Raw genomic sequence first — 15,153 nt, 5'->3', positions numbered from 1 at the left:
GAAATTGGGGAGGGCTGTTTTGAACCAAAGTTTATTGGAAAAGACTAAGAGTTCGAGGTTGTGGCAGTCTCTCACTGGCTGCAAGCAAAGGTTAGTGCATTGTTGCTGAGGCAGGGGGGGATCTTCCTTGCTTTTCTTAAAAGCAGGAGATAAATTCCTATGTAAAAAGTTCCCTTCCTTGTGGAAATAATTCTTATCTTCCTTCTTCCTGCTGGTTATGCAAGTTGCAAACCGCGGTCCCTGCAGGAGAGCTCCCTGTCAGGGCTTCCCAACTCCATTTGAAATGAAGTTTCCTTTATTTTCACTCATGGGAGGTGAGGGAGTGAATAATTATTTTGAAGATGATGTTGTGAAAAGAAATGATAAGGCAACAAGAAAGGAAAGGAGGTTTAAGCATGGCTTTTTTTTTTTTTTTTTTAATAGGGAAGATTTGAGTTTATAGTATGGGGGTTCAATCTATGTCACCCCAAAATATGCCACTTTGGCATACTGGTTACTTTGAATAAAGGTACTTGAAAAACAGCTAGTGAAAGAAAGATGGTCTGATCCTCCTTGCTTCTCCTGAAAGCAGGGAGATACATCTCCCACGTGAAAGGCTCCTTCTCGGTAGTGGGTGGGAAGAAGACACCCTTATCACTGGGAACTAGAAATTTAGCAAAACTTGCAATTTACTCCCCTTAGCCCACATCCCTTTGCCTTGTCAGTTTCTTAAAATTTATTGTTTCTTTGTCTAACAGCTACAAGAACTTCCTGTTCTGATCATTTCTTTGAAACTGGGGCTCCCATGAGTATGTACATAATTCTGTTTATTTTTCTCCTGTAATCTGTCCTTTAGTTACGTGAAGATTTCAGCTAAGAACTTGGAAGGTTATAGGAAAAATTAATTTTCTTCCTCTACGGTAACCTCTCAGGAAAGACTAAGAATACATAACAGAAACAGAAATGAGATACCCAAGTATACAACTTGGAATATTCTTTAAAGCAACTTCCCTTTGCCCCCTGACCTCTTCTCTCTCCAGACAAGCATAGCCTAAGTCAGTGCCTCTGGGTGAAACAAACTCCCTTCACTGGCCAGTCAGCCTCGCCTCCACATACCAGTACAGTGCAAATGGTACTCTGCTATCCCCCGTGTGTCTAGTATTACTACAATCACAATCTTCATTCTCTCAGCGCCACTATCTAAAACAAACAGTAAAGTAACATAAACATCAAAAATTATATGTGAAACTCCACATCACTATATTCTTTGTACTAAATAATGATGTTCTTCAGGTCAGCTGCAAAGAATTCAGAAGAAAACTCTGTGAAATCAAGTTCTGAGTCCCAACTGCCTGTTAGTAGTTATAAATGGTGGACTGCAGAAAAGTAGTTCACCAATCCAAGCTCTTCCAATATGCCTCTCATAGGATTTCTTGGAGGACTTCCAAAATTGGGAAAAGAGAAATCCTATAGTAGATGAGGTATATTTAACAATGATGCCTCCTTTTAAGTATATTTATATCCCTACCCTCATCCCCTCCAGCCCTAGGCAATGACTAATTAATCTACTCTCTGTCTCTATAGATTCTGTACATTTTATTATATAAATGGTAGTCATGCAACATGTGGTCACTTGTAACTGGCTTCTTTCACTTATTATAATGCCTTCCATGTGCATCCATACTCTAGCACATGTTAGCACTTGATGAATTTCTATTGTGTGGATATGCCACTGTCTTTCCACTCACTGGTTGCTCAGCATTTGGGTGTTTCCACTTTTTGGCTTCTGTGAGTAATACTGCTGATGAACATTGAAGTGCAAATTTTTGCATGGACATTTTTTTTTCCCCTTAGGACTGTACCTAGGAATGGAATTGCTGGTCACATAAGAATTCTTTAACCTTTTGAGAAACTGCCAGATTGTTTGCAATGTATCTGCCTAAATGTCTTTAAATAAGTTAAGTTTTCCTCTATCAATTTCTGTTTTATCTTTGGGTCTGAGCTTGGATGTTGCTGAATCAGAAAGTATTCTGAGTTAGGCTCCCTTCCTCTGTGCTCACATATATTCTACAATTACATCATAATAGTACATTATGCTATATGCTAATTGAAAATTCATTTTTCTGACATCTTTGTGAGTGCCTTCTGCACTGTTGGTCGCCCAATGCTAAAAGCATAGTAGGTGTACAATCAATACTTGTGGTCCGAATCCAAGTTTTAAAGTTATAAGGAATTTTTATGTTCTTTATATTTCTCTGAAGTTTCTATTTTTTAAATAATGAGCATGTGCTAATTTTTTTTCAAAAATTTTATTTGTATTTATTTGGCAGAAAGAGACACAGTGAGAGAGGAAACACAAGCTGGGGGAGTTGGAGAGGGAGAAGCATGCTCTCCACTGAGCAGAGAGCTCAGTGCGGGGCTCAATCCCAGGACCCTGAGATCACGACCTTAACAGAAGGCAGAAGCTTAACAACTGAGCCACCCAGTAACCCCAGCATGTGCTACTTTTTGCATTACTTTTATAGACAAAGGTAAGTAATTATAATATGTAACTATAATTATATATAGCATATAATTATATATGTAAATTATCTAATTTGCTTCTAATTACTTCTACTGAGCATGTTTAATTATATTATCAGGTAAAAATCACCTTATAAACTTCTTTAAAATATGTGATATCATAGAATAGTATAGAAAAATGTCTTAAAATGTTTACAGTAACCCTTTTGGGTGGTAGCATTTTTGTGAGGTGTATTTTGGTATATTCCATTTCTCTAGAGTAAAAATGATTTGTATTACATTTTAAAAGATTCTTATTTTGGAAAGTAGCATTTAGTTTCCTCTTCACTGAGTCTATGTTCAACAAGAAACCTCATAAGCTGGATTTAGTTTCCAAGGAGTATTGAAAATTCCCTAAGCAGAAGACATGAATATTGCAATCTTTCAAAAGGTAAATAAAGCTCCTAATATATGATGAATACGTTGTCATTCTGGAACTTTATTTAATAAATCAGTCTCCAATTGCTTGATATACTCTGAAAGCACGAACACAACTGAGCTTTCATATGTGTAAAATTAAGGACTTGAATATATGTGATGACAGCTTCAAGATACTGCCATCACAGAACACTCAGCCTAAAGTCGGCAGCCAGTCTCCCTGCATGACGCATCTGCTTTATTACTGTGAACTTTTGCCAAGCATACAATGAGGTCCAAATGTGGCTCAGATAATCCCCATCTTTTATAGTAGAGAAGACTGCATTTTGCACGGAGTGAACCTGAGCCAGTGAGTTGGTATGTGATTGCTTCTATGCAGTGTGTACTCTTTAACACCAAATAAAACAGTGGTTAAGATGTGGACTTTCTAGCCAGTCAGCCTCAGTAGGAATCCCAGCTCTGAATCTTAGCAGATTTAGAGGGAATTTGGGTATATTGTTCACCCTCTGTCCCTCTGTTTTTTCATTTGTGAAGTGGACATACAAGTACTTAACTCAGGATTCATACAAGGATTTTATTAGTGCTTGTATAATCATTATATGTGCAGAGAGTATAATTAGCACTATGTAAATATTAGCTGAGATTAACTGTATCTATTCATTTTAGCCAAGCACTAGATGATTTTGAATGTCTGACTGTATTTCCTCTAAATCAGTCTGTACTTTAGACATTTTATTAATTTAGGCTATCACATCCTCAAATGGTTCAAAACATTGAGACTTTATATATTTTCCAATGTCGTCTTTAATCATATTTTAAACCAAAAAGTCTAATGATGCATATAAATATAAATTGAAAACACATTGATGTTTTTTGATCCATTATATTAACTAAAAATTCAAGCACAGTGGAAAACTTCGCTAGAAAGCCTTAACCCTATTGGAGTTGAAAAAAAATGTTCCATTACTTGTGGAAATTAGTGTGCTGGACATACTTTCACATGTTTAGTGAAGGGAATATAATTAGAGAAAATTTCAAAAATGTACTCCCTTTTTGAATTAAATGTTGAAAGCACTGTAACCCCGGATTAAATACGAGCAGCCTCTGGTAAAGTGAATGAAAAAGGTGCTTTAAAAATCACCACTGGGGAATTTAAGGAAATAACTTTCACATTAATAAGTTAAAGCTATCAGTGTAGAGTTTTGTCCATTCTCCCTTGAGCTGTTATTACTTGCCTGGCAAAGGGAATAGTTATATTAAAAGCCAACTTTGGATTTTTCTTTCCTATTTTTTCTATAAATGCAATGCATTGATCATTCCTTTAATCATTCTTTTTCAGTTACTATTGCCTTAAAGGAGTAACAGAATTTAGTGCTCTGTAAAAAAAGAAATGACACAATGTAGGGCAACAAAGTCAAGGCCAAAAGAGCCTGAGCTGTACCTGAGGCTTGATTGCATTGCCTTGATAGGAGAAGGTCCTCTTTGGGCTGCTTTGTGCTTTTAATTCTCTGCCTCTACTCCAGTGACTCTCGGCTTTGACTGCACATTAGAATCAGTTGGGGAGCTTTTAAAAATTCTAGTGTCCAGGCTGCACCATGGGCCAATTAAGCCAGAATTTCTGGGAGTGAGACCCAGGCAATAGTACTTGCCAAAACTCCCCAGGTAATATCGATGTGTAGCCAAGGGAGGGAGCCACTGCTCTGGAAAATCTCTTCTACCTCCCTGGAAAAATACATTAGGGCCATTTCTCACAACCAATACTTTGTTCCTTAGTTATCACGTCACCCGAAGAGTCGGGGAGTTTTGGAGGATGATATTTTCTTTTTTTTTTGTTGCAACCTGGAAGCACTTCATCTCACATGACATTTTAGAGGAGGAGAAGCAGCTCATTGGAGCCTACCAGTATGCTCTCAGATGGTTTGGATGACTAGGGTAAATAATGATTTATAAAAGATAGATATAAAGAAAGAAGGGAATATCTAACCACTGGTTATTCATTTTAAAATGTGACTAAAGGTATTTTTAAAAGAATAATACAATGTCAAGTATACTATCTGTTTTATTCTGGATTGTCTCAATTTATTGTGTCATCTGAATGACAGTATTCCTCCACCACAGAATATAACAACAATGATAGTAAACATTTTTCATCTATGGTAAGTCTGCAGAGATAAACTTTCACTCAGTGACTCAGTAGAGCACCTGCTATATTGTTAGTTCCAGTTCAGAAACTGAGGAAACTGAGCCGCAAAATCTGTCTCAGAATTATTCAGCTAAGAAGTGCATTTTTTTTTTCCCCTGAGTCCAGTACCTACTTCCTCATTTTCTCTTCAGTACACTTTATTCAGGTGGTTCTTCCCCAAGACTATGATGGCCCCAAGTCAACGTCTTGCCAAGCCATTGGTCAGTTCTCCACCCTCATCTTATTCCTTCTTCCAGCATTATTCAACACAGCTCAGCACACCCTTCTTCTTAAAACATTTTTAAACCATTCTAGTAATTCCAGATTCTTCTGATTTTTCTCCTATCCCAACAATGATTTCTTCTCAGTGTGGCTGGCTCTTTCTCCTCCTCACCTACCTCCAAATGATGGAGTTCTGCCAGGTCTTGGTACTGGACCCTCTTTAGGACTCTACCTAAATTCTCTCCCTGGATGATTTCACGAGTCATATAACTTATATACTACCCTTAAGATAATACAGCCCACATTTATGTTTCAAGCCCCCAATTCTTCACTGACCTTTTATATTTACACAACTTTTCCTCTTGCATGTCTGCTACACATTTTTAACTTCACCAATACCTAAATAGCCTAACTCCTAGCTCAATCCTCACATCTGCTCTCTACTTCCTGGGACATCAATGCTCTCATCTGGGCTGCAACAGATCTTAACTTCCTTTCTGCTTCTACTCCTATCTCCATTTTGGCCACTTTCCTCCACTGAAAGCAGAGGAATGTTTTAAAGTTTTGCTTAGTATGCTCCAGTGACGTCCAAACTCCTTACCACGAGCTGAATATCCATGTCTTATCTGATGTTTGCCTCCGTCTCCGTCACTCATTCACTTAAAAAATGTTATTCACCTATCATATGCTCCAGAGGATTCATCATGTATTTGCTCATGTGGAACCGACATATTGGTTGGAAAGGAACCTAAAGGGGAAGAGGATGTGTGTGTATGTGTGTGTGTTTGTGTGTGTGTGTGTGTGTGTGTGTATCATTGAATGTTTGCTTCAAATAGGTTGGTCAAAAAAAGCCTCTCTGCCTCTGTCCCTGATGGCGTGACATTTGGGAAATACTTAAAGGAGATCAGGTGGGGACTGTAGGAAATGAGATATGCTGAAATCCTTTGTCTCCCATACACCCTCCATATCTTGCAGCTATATAGTAGCCTTTTTTCTGTAACTTTAACACTTCTAGCTTATTTTAGCCCATTGTACTCTCAGTCTTTTCTTTGCTTGGGGACCTCACCAGACATTTGCCTGTGTTCATACCATCTTTTGGATTTCAACCAAACATCACATCTTCAAGTAGCTGCTCTCTGAGCACCATAACTACTCCACACCCTTATTACTTTCACTGTCTAGTCCACTTGCTAATGTCTCATTAGTTACTTTTTAGCTTCATTTATCACAATCTGAAATATTTTGGTTTTGGGTAAAGGTGAGCTATTATGATTCTTTTTGGTCTAGCTACTTCCATGAGTGCAAAACCTCAATAACCTATTCACAGCTGTGTATCCAGAACATAGAATAGTTTTTATAATCTGATCTTTTTTTTTTTTTTAATATAAGACTGGACTTGAACCCAGATCTTCAGACTCCATGCTTCTTCCATTATACCAAAGTAGTCAATTACTCATTATTATAATTATTATAGGTTGTCCAGTATCTTACAACCTCTATTTGCTTTGGCTATTTTCACTTTTTCATTAGTCAAAGGATCCAGTCAGCCTCTATCACCAGATTTAAGTAATTCTCTTAAAGTGATCAGTTGAGCTAATCTGGTTAGTTAGGTTAACTGTTAGCCCAGAAAAAATATGCTGATTTTTTAAACATTTTAAAATTTAAATTCCATTGATTAACATATAATGTATCATTGGTTTTGGAGGTACAGGCCTTTGATCCATCAGTCTTATATAATACCCAGTGTTCGTTATATCACATGCCCTCCTTAATGTCCAACACCCAGTTTGATTCCCTTTAGAATAGTGATTTTCTACCCTGCTTCCACATGAGAATCTCCAAGCGGGGAGTGAGGGGTGGATTTTATAATATAGCCATGCCTGTACCTCACCTCTCAAGGTCTGGTATACTTCTGCTTAAGGTACAGCCAAGTCATGGCATTTAAAATACTCCAGTGATTTTAATGTATAACTAAGACTGAGAAACACTGCTCTAAGAAGTAACCCCCCCCCCCAAAATGAAGGGATAAAATAAGAGAAGCCATAACTGACTGTTTACACAAAGCGCTGCCCTGAAAAGTGTATTGAGGATTACATACAACTCTTTTTAAATTACCTCGATAAAATCGGAATGGCATATAAAATGTATGGGATGTATTACAAGAAAGCATATGAGTATCACTATCAGGAAACAGGTTTACAGACCCTAATAGGATGAGAGAGATTTTGAGCTGCTTCTCTGCAGGAGAATAATGCTTTTCTCTCCTGGTATCCTTTCCTCATGGCCCTGAATTATGGCAAAGGAAAGTAAAATGGAACCCTGGAGAAGCCACTGCAGGAAATCCAAGCGAGAAAAATACCACAGTTTTTAAGTGTATGCTGAATAGGTAGGAGTTACAGAATCATTCCCGCACCTGACTTCTCCTGCACTTCCAATGTTTCTGATCTCAGGCAATAATTATTGAGTACATCAGCAAAGTATTGTTAAATAACTATCATCCTAGAATAAACATAATATCTTTGGGGCCCATTATTTAATGCAGCACGGAAGTAAGTGTTTTTCACATACATAAAATCCTTCACTCAAAATCCTTCCAAGTAGGTATTTTTAATCACTATTTTTCAAATGAAGAAATAGGCTGAGAAAAAATGAGACAATATGTTCAAAACCATATAGCTAGACTGACACAGTATCCGGAGTTAAGTTTTTCTGAACTAGAAAACCAGGCCCTTTGACAACAGTACTTCACTGTACTAACTATGATGGGTCAAATGTTAGGTCGGGTGCTAGGGAAGAACACTCAAAGAGGGAAAGTTGTAACTGACAGAGACTTCAAGGAGCATTTCTGGAGTGAGAACATGTTCCTGAAGGCTACCAGTGTTCCTGTCTCCTCTCCATCTGCTTCCAACTAAATCAACAAATGGTCTCGAAATAGATCTTTCTTGAGGATTATAACACAAGGATGAACAACCTGCCTTAGGAGAGGAACACCTTTCTCTGAAAGTCAAATACAGAAATCATCTTGGAGTGGAGTGAAGGAATAGTGATGGGTCATGGCTTTGAAGTTCTCAGCTAGAGCCAGAGAGGGTGAACTGCCGAGCTGGCAGCCTCCTACCCAAACTGGAGTCAAACCTCCACAGAACAGAACTTTGGCAGGGATAGTGGGAAATTTAACTAATCAGGCTTTGGGATTCCCAAGTCCAAATTGAGAAAAACTATGCCTGCAGATTCTAATAAGATGATGAGGAGACCCTTAAAAATGAAAATGCGAAGATTTTAAGGAGCTAGGGGACACCTCTCATTTGCATGCCTTTCCTGGAGCACCTGAAGCGAAATTCCAGCGATTCATTTGGCTTCTGTCATAACCCTGTGCTCAAAAGCCACCAGCAGCCTATAAATAAGGGGGTGTGTGGGAGCGTGTGACAAAGGCTTTGAGAAAACCACATGCACATATGCCATTCTTCTAACTAGATTTTGTGCTTTTTATGTGTTCAGTCAAGAATGAAAACAATATTATAAATGTTATGCTTTCCAGGCTTGACAGATGCTCATCTTAGGATGGAGTTACATACACAGATAGAAAATGAGCTGTAACAAGTTCTTTGCAGAGGATAAGTGGGTGTTTTTGGAATCCTTGATGAAAACCCACTGTAGCATATACGTTTTTTCCCTTATTACCCAGATTTATTCTGTAAAGCTTTCCTTCCACCATTTTTACCATCCAACTGACAATTTTCAGTGTTCCTGTGTTATTACAGCTTACTCGGTATAAAGCAGAAATGATGTTTTATAGCAGCTATATGAAGTACCATTGAGAATTAAATTGCTTTCCTTTCTTCCTCATCATTGTGAATTTGGTGCAGATGAAGATGGAAGATTGGCAGCCAGGGAGTCAAAAGTCCTCTGTCATCTAGAAGATACACATGATATGGGCAGAGGCAGCCCAAACTTCCCTTTCCACAGCCATATGCTAGCTTTCAAATCTTGGAGAAAGAGCTCTGTGGAAAAGTTATGTCATTTATAAAAGATAGGGTTTTGAGATAGACTTTCTTTTAAAAAATTTAAAAAGCATCGGGGTTTATAAAGCCGTTTGAAGGAAAATAACAAGTTGGGAGTCGGGGAAAAGAATTAAGAAGGTGCTCTTCCAGTTCCTGCGTAGTTGAGAACAATGTAGGCTGCACTCCCTTTTTCCTTTTTTGTTTTGTTTTGTTTCTTTTTTTTGCCTCTCACCTTCATCAGCGTGTCTGCCACTCTGGAATTTGCTGCCCATTTTTTGCTGTGTCTGAATAGGCTCAGTTCCTGTAACAAACTACTTTACCAGCCACAGCCAAATCCTGAGGCTCACTATAAAAAGACCCAGCCTGAAACCCTATACTGTCGTGGAATGTCTCCACATGCTGTTTCTTTCACTTCTGTCTCTGTTTCCAACCGGCCGGCTCTTGCCTAGGTGATTTAGCTTCCTCATTGCCTTGCACCTGGTCTCGCCTCACAGCTTCCCTTGAACCCAGCTTTGTTCCTGGACAAATCTTTCAGCTTCCGTCCTGCAGGGTGGGAGCCAGGTCCTTACCACCCTATACAGAATCCAGGCTCTAGAAAGCCTGGCCCCAGGCTCAGGGAGTTCTGATAGGACACATCACAGGCAAGAATTGCCATAGATTTATTTCCAACCTGGCAGGAGCCTTCCCCCCCCCCTTTTATTTTGCATGGATTTCAAAGAGTGTCTAAACTATCAAGGGGGTTCACCCCGAGAAAGTTCACCAAATGCTTGGGTCAAACCTTTGGTTTCACTTTTTCTCAGTCATCCCACTGCCCTCCAACCCGCAACATCTTTTTCCCTCAGCTCCTGCCCTGGGAGTTTGGCAGCAGGTGCCTTGAGGTTACTTTGTTAAGCGTAGCCTTGCGCAATGCAATCTTCAGCAAACTTACCTCATTATTACGGTGAGTGTGCTAACTGATCCCGTGAGTATACTTTGCCAGCATTACACTTTTCATCTCCCAGTGTACACCTGCCACTCCTCCTATGATCCCTATTTTTGTTGATGGCACTACCATTTTTACAGACTCCCAGACCTAAGTAGCAGGGACTCCTTTTTAATTCATCTCTTGCTGGCACATTCAACCTCTTGGCAAATTCTGTTGTTCTTCATCCATCCCCAATTTTCTATTCCTACAACCATAATTCTTATTTGTTTAGATGGATGACTGAAAGTGTCCCAATTTGCCCTCCTTCCTGCTGGTTTTTCCCCTTTCAATCCATTTTATTCCTTACTGCCAGATTAAGCTTTCTGAAGCATTTCAATTTCTGTTCTTCACTTACTTGGTGTGCGACTAGAGGCATGGCAATGAATTCCTATAAGGTTCAGTTTCTTATCTGTAAAATTATCATCATAATATCTCAAAATACTGTTATTATTTTTTAAGTGCTACATTGCCACAGAATAAAGCACAAAGCTCTGAGCTTACTCTTACAAGCTTTCATATTTCTTCTTTAGTCAAATTGATTTCCCAGCTGTTCTCCTCTGTCTGCATTCCCGATGCTGCAAGGGTGATCAGAAGACGGCCGTGTTAACATCTAATTACCCCCATGTGCCAGAATGATTTTAATCACTTCTATGTGGATTAGCTCATTTAAAGCTCAAACTAGAAAGTAGGCAGAATTACAGTCCCCTTTGTTCAAATGGGAAATTAAAGTTGAAAGAAATTAAAGTAACTTGCCCTAAACCCCACAGCAAAAGTGGAGAAGCTAAGATTTGAACCCAAACAATGTCCCTCAGAGATTGTAATTAGGTGGTGTTCTAAATTTGCAAGCAAATCTTCTATGTCTTTTTGTTTTTTCAGTATTATTCTTTCAAAACTTTTTTTCTTTATCACAAAAAATTAGCAACAGGCAGATAAGTGAACAAATATGCAGAGTTCACTGAGTTATAAGCAAACAACATCCAGGTCAAATACAAAACATTGCCAAAACGCCCGTACTCCACTTCAGCCCTCCCAATGCTATCCCTTCTATCCACAAAAGTAACTACTTTCTTAATTTCGTGTTTTATGGGAAACATGTTGGAGGTTCTATTTATAATCTTACCAGTTCGACATGTATCCTCATTCCTGTAGGAAAGTTTTGAAGCCTTCTGAAATCAGTATCTACATCAATATGTATCTATACCTATTCAAACACATAGTGTCCATTCTTCCATGCTGGGCTCCTTCTGCTGAATGCTTTATGTGTGAGAGTCATCCATGTGGTTGCATGTTTCCTTTTTTGGTGGTTAATGACTTGGATATATGGTGTAGGAGGGTACCCACCATGAAATCTTTACCTTCACTTATGGTGAGATCATGGAGGTGCTCTTCTATGCTATCTTCTAGAGAGTTTGTTGTTTTAAATTTCATATTTAGATCCACAATACACATAGAACTGATTTTCTGTGTACAGTATGAATTGTGGGTCATATCCTTTTCATGATATCCAATTGACCTGGTACCATTCATGGAAAAAACATTGCTCTGTAACGTAACCATTACTCTCAAGTCAAGTGCCCATATTTTCATGGGTTCGTTTCTTGGTTCCCTATATTTTTTCCCCTTATTTCATTATGATATTTTCAAGCATACTAAAAAGTTGAAAGCATTGTTCATTAAATACCCATACACTCACCTCCTAGATTCTACTAGTAACATTTTCTTATGGTTGCATTCTCATATATTAATTCAACTGTCTAGCCCACTTGTCATCTATAAATTCATCTTTTTTAAACATTTCAAAGTTATAGCTATCAGTGTGGTTTATCCTTAAGCACTCTGACATCTTCTTTATCATTAACTAGAATTCAGCTTATTCTCCAAATTCATACTAATAAAATCATAGAATATGTACTTGTTTAACTATAGCTTCTTTCATTAGTATAATATTTTTGAGATTCATCAGTAGTATTATGTGAATGCATGCTTTGTTTCCTTTTTCTTGCTGAGTAATATTCAATTTTACTAATGTATAGCAGTGTACTTCTCTCTTCTTCTAGTATTAAGTACCTGGGCTATTTCCAGTTTTCAGCTACTCAGTCATAAAGCTGTTATAAACATTCTTGCAAAAGTGTATAATGGCCATGTGCCTCTCTGTCTTTTAGGTAAATATTTATAAGTGAAATTGTTATCTCATAGGGTAGGTGCATGTTTAGGTTTTGTCGTGGCCGGCGCGACAAATCGATCAGGAATGTGAAGGTAAGAGGATGGTGAAAAGAAATTAAGAGACAAAGAGATGGGGGCAGGAGGAGCACTGAGGAGGATGTCCAATAGTGCTAAGTTGATTCAAAACACTAAGGCCATATATATAGTGATTACAGGAGAAGCAATACATCTGTGTCTAGTTAAACCACTTCCCATAATAAGTTTCACATTTAACTATAAGCGGACCTCATGATGCCAAATGGCTGATGCCAGTACAATTGTTTGGTATTGATACAGCAAATCTGAAAGTAATTTATGGGCTGTACTAGGGCAGGAGGACCAGCAACAAACTTTTGGCCCCCACCGAATTGTTCTCATTTGTTTATAGCGTGTGGGAAGTCACGTAGGTGAGTGTACAACAAATAGCACAGACTCTTTCTCAGTGCTACTCAACTTTTCCCGTCCTAAACCTTTGGTTAAGTTATTCGGACTTTAAAGGAGGCACAAGTCAGGGCCTGGTTTGGTCCTCGTCTTAAGCCTTATTGCGGACTCCCACAAGGTTTATAAAAAAAAACTGACAGAGTGTTTCCAAAATGTTTTATACTTCCCTAAACAATGAAGAAGGGTCTGGTTATTATGCATCTGTCAACATTTGGAGTTATCAGAATTTTGTTTGTGTTTGAAACTCTGGTGAATGTTGTAGTTTCTATAATGACTGATGATATCTAAACCATTCATGAACTTAATAGCCATTTGTTTATCTTCTCCTGTGGAGTACTATTCAATTCTTGTGTGCATTTTTGAAATCTGGGTTTTTATTTAACTGAGTTGTAGGAGATTTATCCTGTATCTATTATCTATGTCTCTATAACATCTATTTCTTCCAGATTCTAATCCTACATCAGACATATACTTGCCAGTGTTTTCTCTCATCTATGGATGCTTATTTTCCTAGTTTTGTCCCCTTTACAAAACTGCATACTTCCGAGTTCTGATGATACCATCTTCTTGTGTTTTAGGAGCTTAGAGATTTATTTTTAGTGCTAAGGTCCATGATCCATCTAAAATTAATTTTTGTGTATTGTAGGGTTGAAGTGTATCTGTTTTTTTTTATTTAGAGCTCTAAATATTTCAACATGATTTATTAAACACATTTTCATTCTTCCAACGGAATGCTTTAGGAACTTTATCGAGAATTAATGGAACATATAATTAAGAGATTATTTCTGAGTTCTTTCTTCTGTTCTATTGATCTTATTTGCCTATATGTCAGTGTCATTCTGTCCTGGTTACAGTAACATTATACTAAGTCTTGAAATTCTATGTGTATGTGTGCAATTTTTTTATTACTCAATATTGTTTGGATATTCTAATACGAACATTTGTGATTCTTTTGCATTTCCACACAGACTTTTGAATCAGCTTGTCTATTTCTAAAAAATGTGCTGGGATTGTTACAATTGCACTGAGATAGAAATCAATCCAAGGATAATTTACATGTTAACAATTGTTAACAATATTGAGTCATCCTATCTATAAACATATTTCTTCACATACCCTATATTTCCTTTAATTATTTTCATCAATGTTTTCATGTTTCCAATGTCATATTACAACTCTCTCTCTCTCTTTTTATTTTTTTTGGTTAAATGTAGTTTTAAGCATTTTATATTTTATAATGCTATTTAAAAAATCAACATTATTGAAGTATAAATTATATAAAACAAATTGTACCTATTTTAAAGGTACAGCTTCATGAATTTTTACAATGTAAGATATTTATTTTTTAATTAATAAACTTTAAAGTTTAGAAAAGTTTTATATTCATAGAAAAGTTGAACATATAGTACAGAGTTCTCATACAAATCCCCCTTCACCCTACATATAGTTTCCCCTATTTTTAACAGCTGCATTAATGTGGTAATAGAGTAGTGTTAACTGAAGTTCATAATGTACCTCAAGATTCACTTTTGATGTACATTTTGTGAGTGTTAGCAAGTGTATAATGCCATGTATCTATCATTCCAGTATATTACAAATAGAATTTTGATGGGGTTTTGGAATATAAGTGAGTTTCAGTGGAAACTCAGTGCAAAATGGTGGTTTTATTAAAGCGTGTGGACAACACCCATGAGCAGAAAGAGCTGTGGCACTGGGGTCTTGAGGGGTGGCTGATTTATACACCTGGGAGCTGGGGAAGTAAGAAAAAAAGGGAGGTTTCAAAAGAACTTTCATATGCTAAAGAGGACCAACCCACAAGATACCTATAAGATACCAGATGTCTTGCCATTGTCAAGTTAAGGTTGGGATTTCCCCTTCTAGCCGGGTATTAACCTTAAGATAATTGGAGATCCCTGGAAGAGTGTCACACTGCCCTACCTAGAAGTAGGGCGGGAGCTTGAGGGTGTCAGTTTGTTTTGTCTTCAACTATCCTTCTGCTGCCTCAGTTTCACTGTCCTAAGAATATGCTATGCTGCACCTATTCAGTCCCCCTCCTTTCCCTGAATATCTCAGAAATATACTTAAAAAAAAAAGATTTTATTTATTTGTTTGACAGAGAGAGACAGAGAAAGAGGGAATACAAGCAGGGGGAGTGGGAGAGGGAGAAGCAGGCTTCCTGCCAAGCAGGGAGCCCAACTCAGGGCTCAATTGCAAAACCCTGGGAT

This window comes from Mustela erminea, chromosome 8 (genome assembly GCF_009829155.1).
Source record: "Mustela erminea isolate mMusErm1 chromosome 8, mMusErm1.Pri, whole genome shotgun sequence".
Classification (NCBI taxonomy): domain Eukaryota; kingdom Metazoa; phylum Chordata; class Mammalia; order Carnivora; family Mustelidae; genus Mustela; species Mustela erminea.
This window is presented reverse-complemented; position numbering follows the sequence as displayed.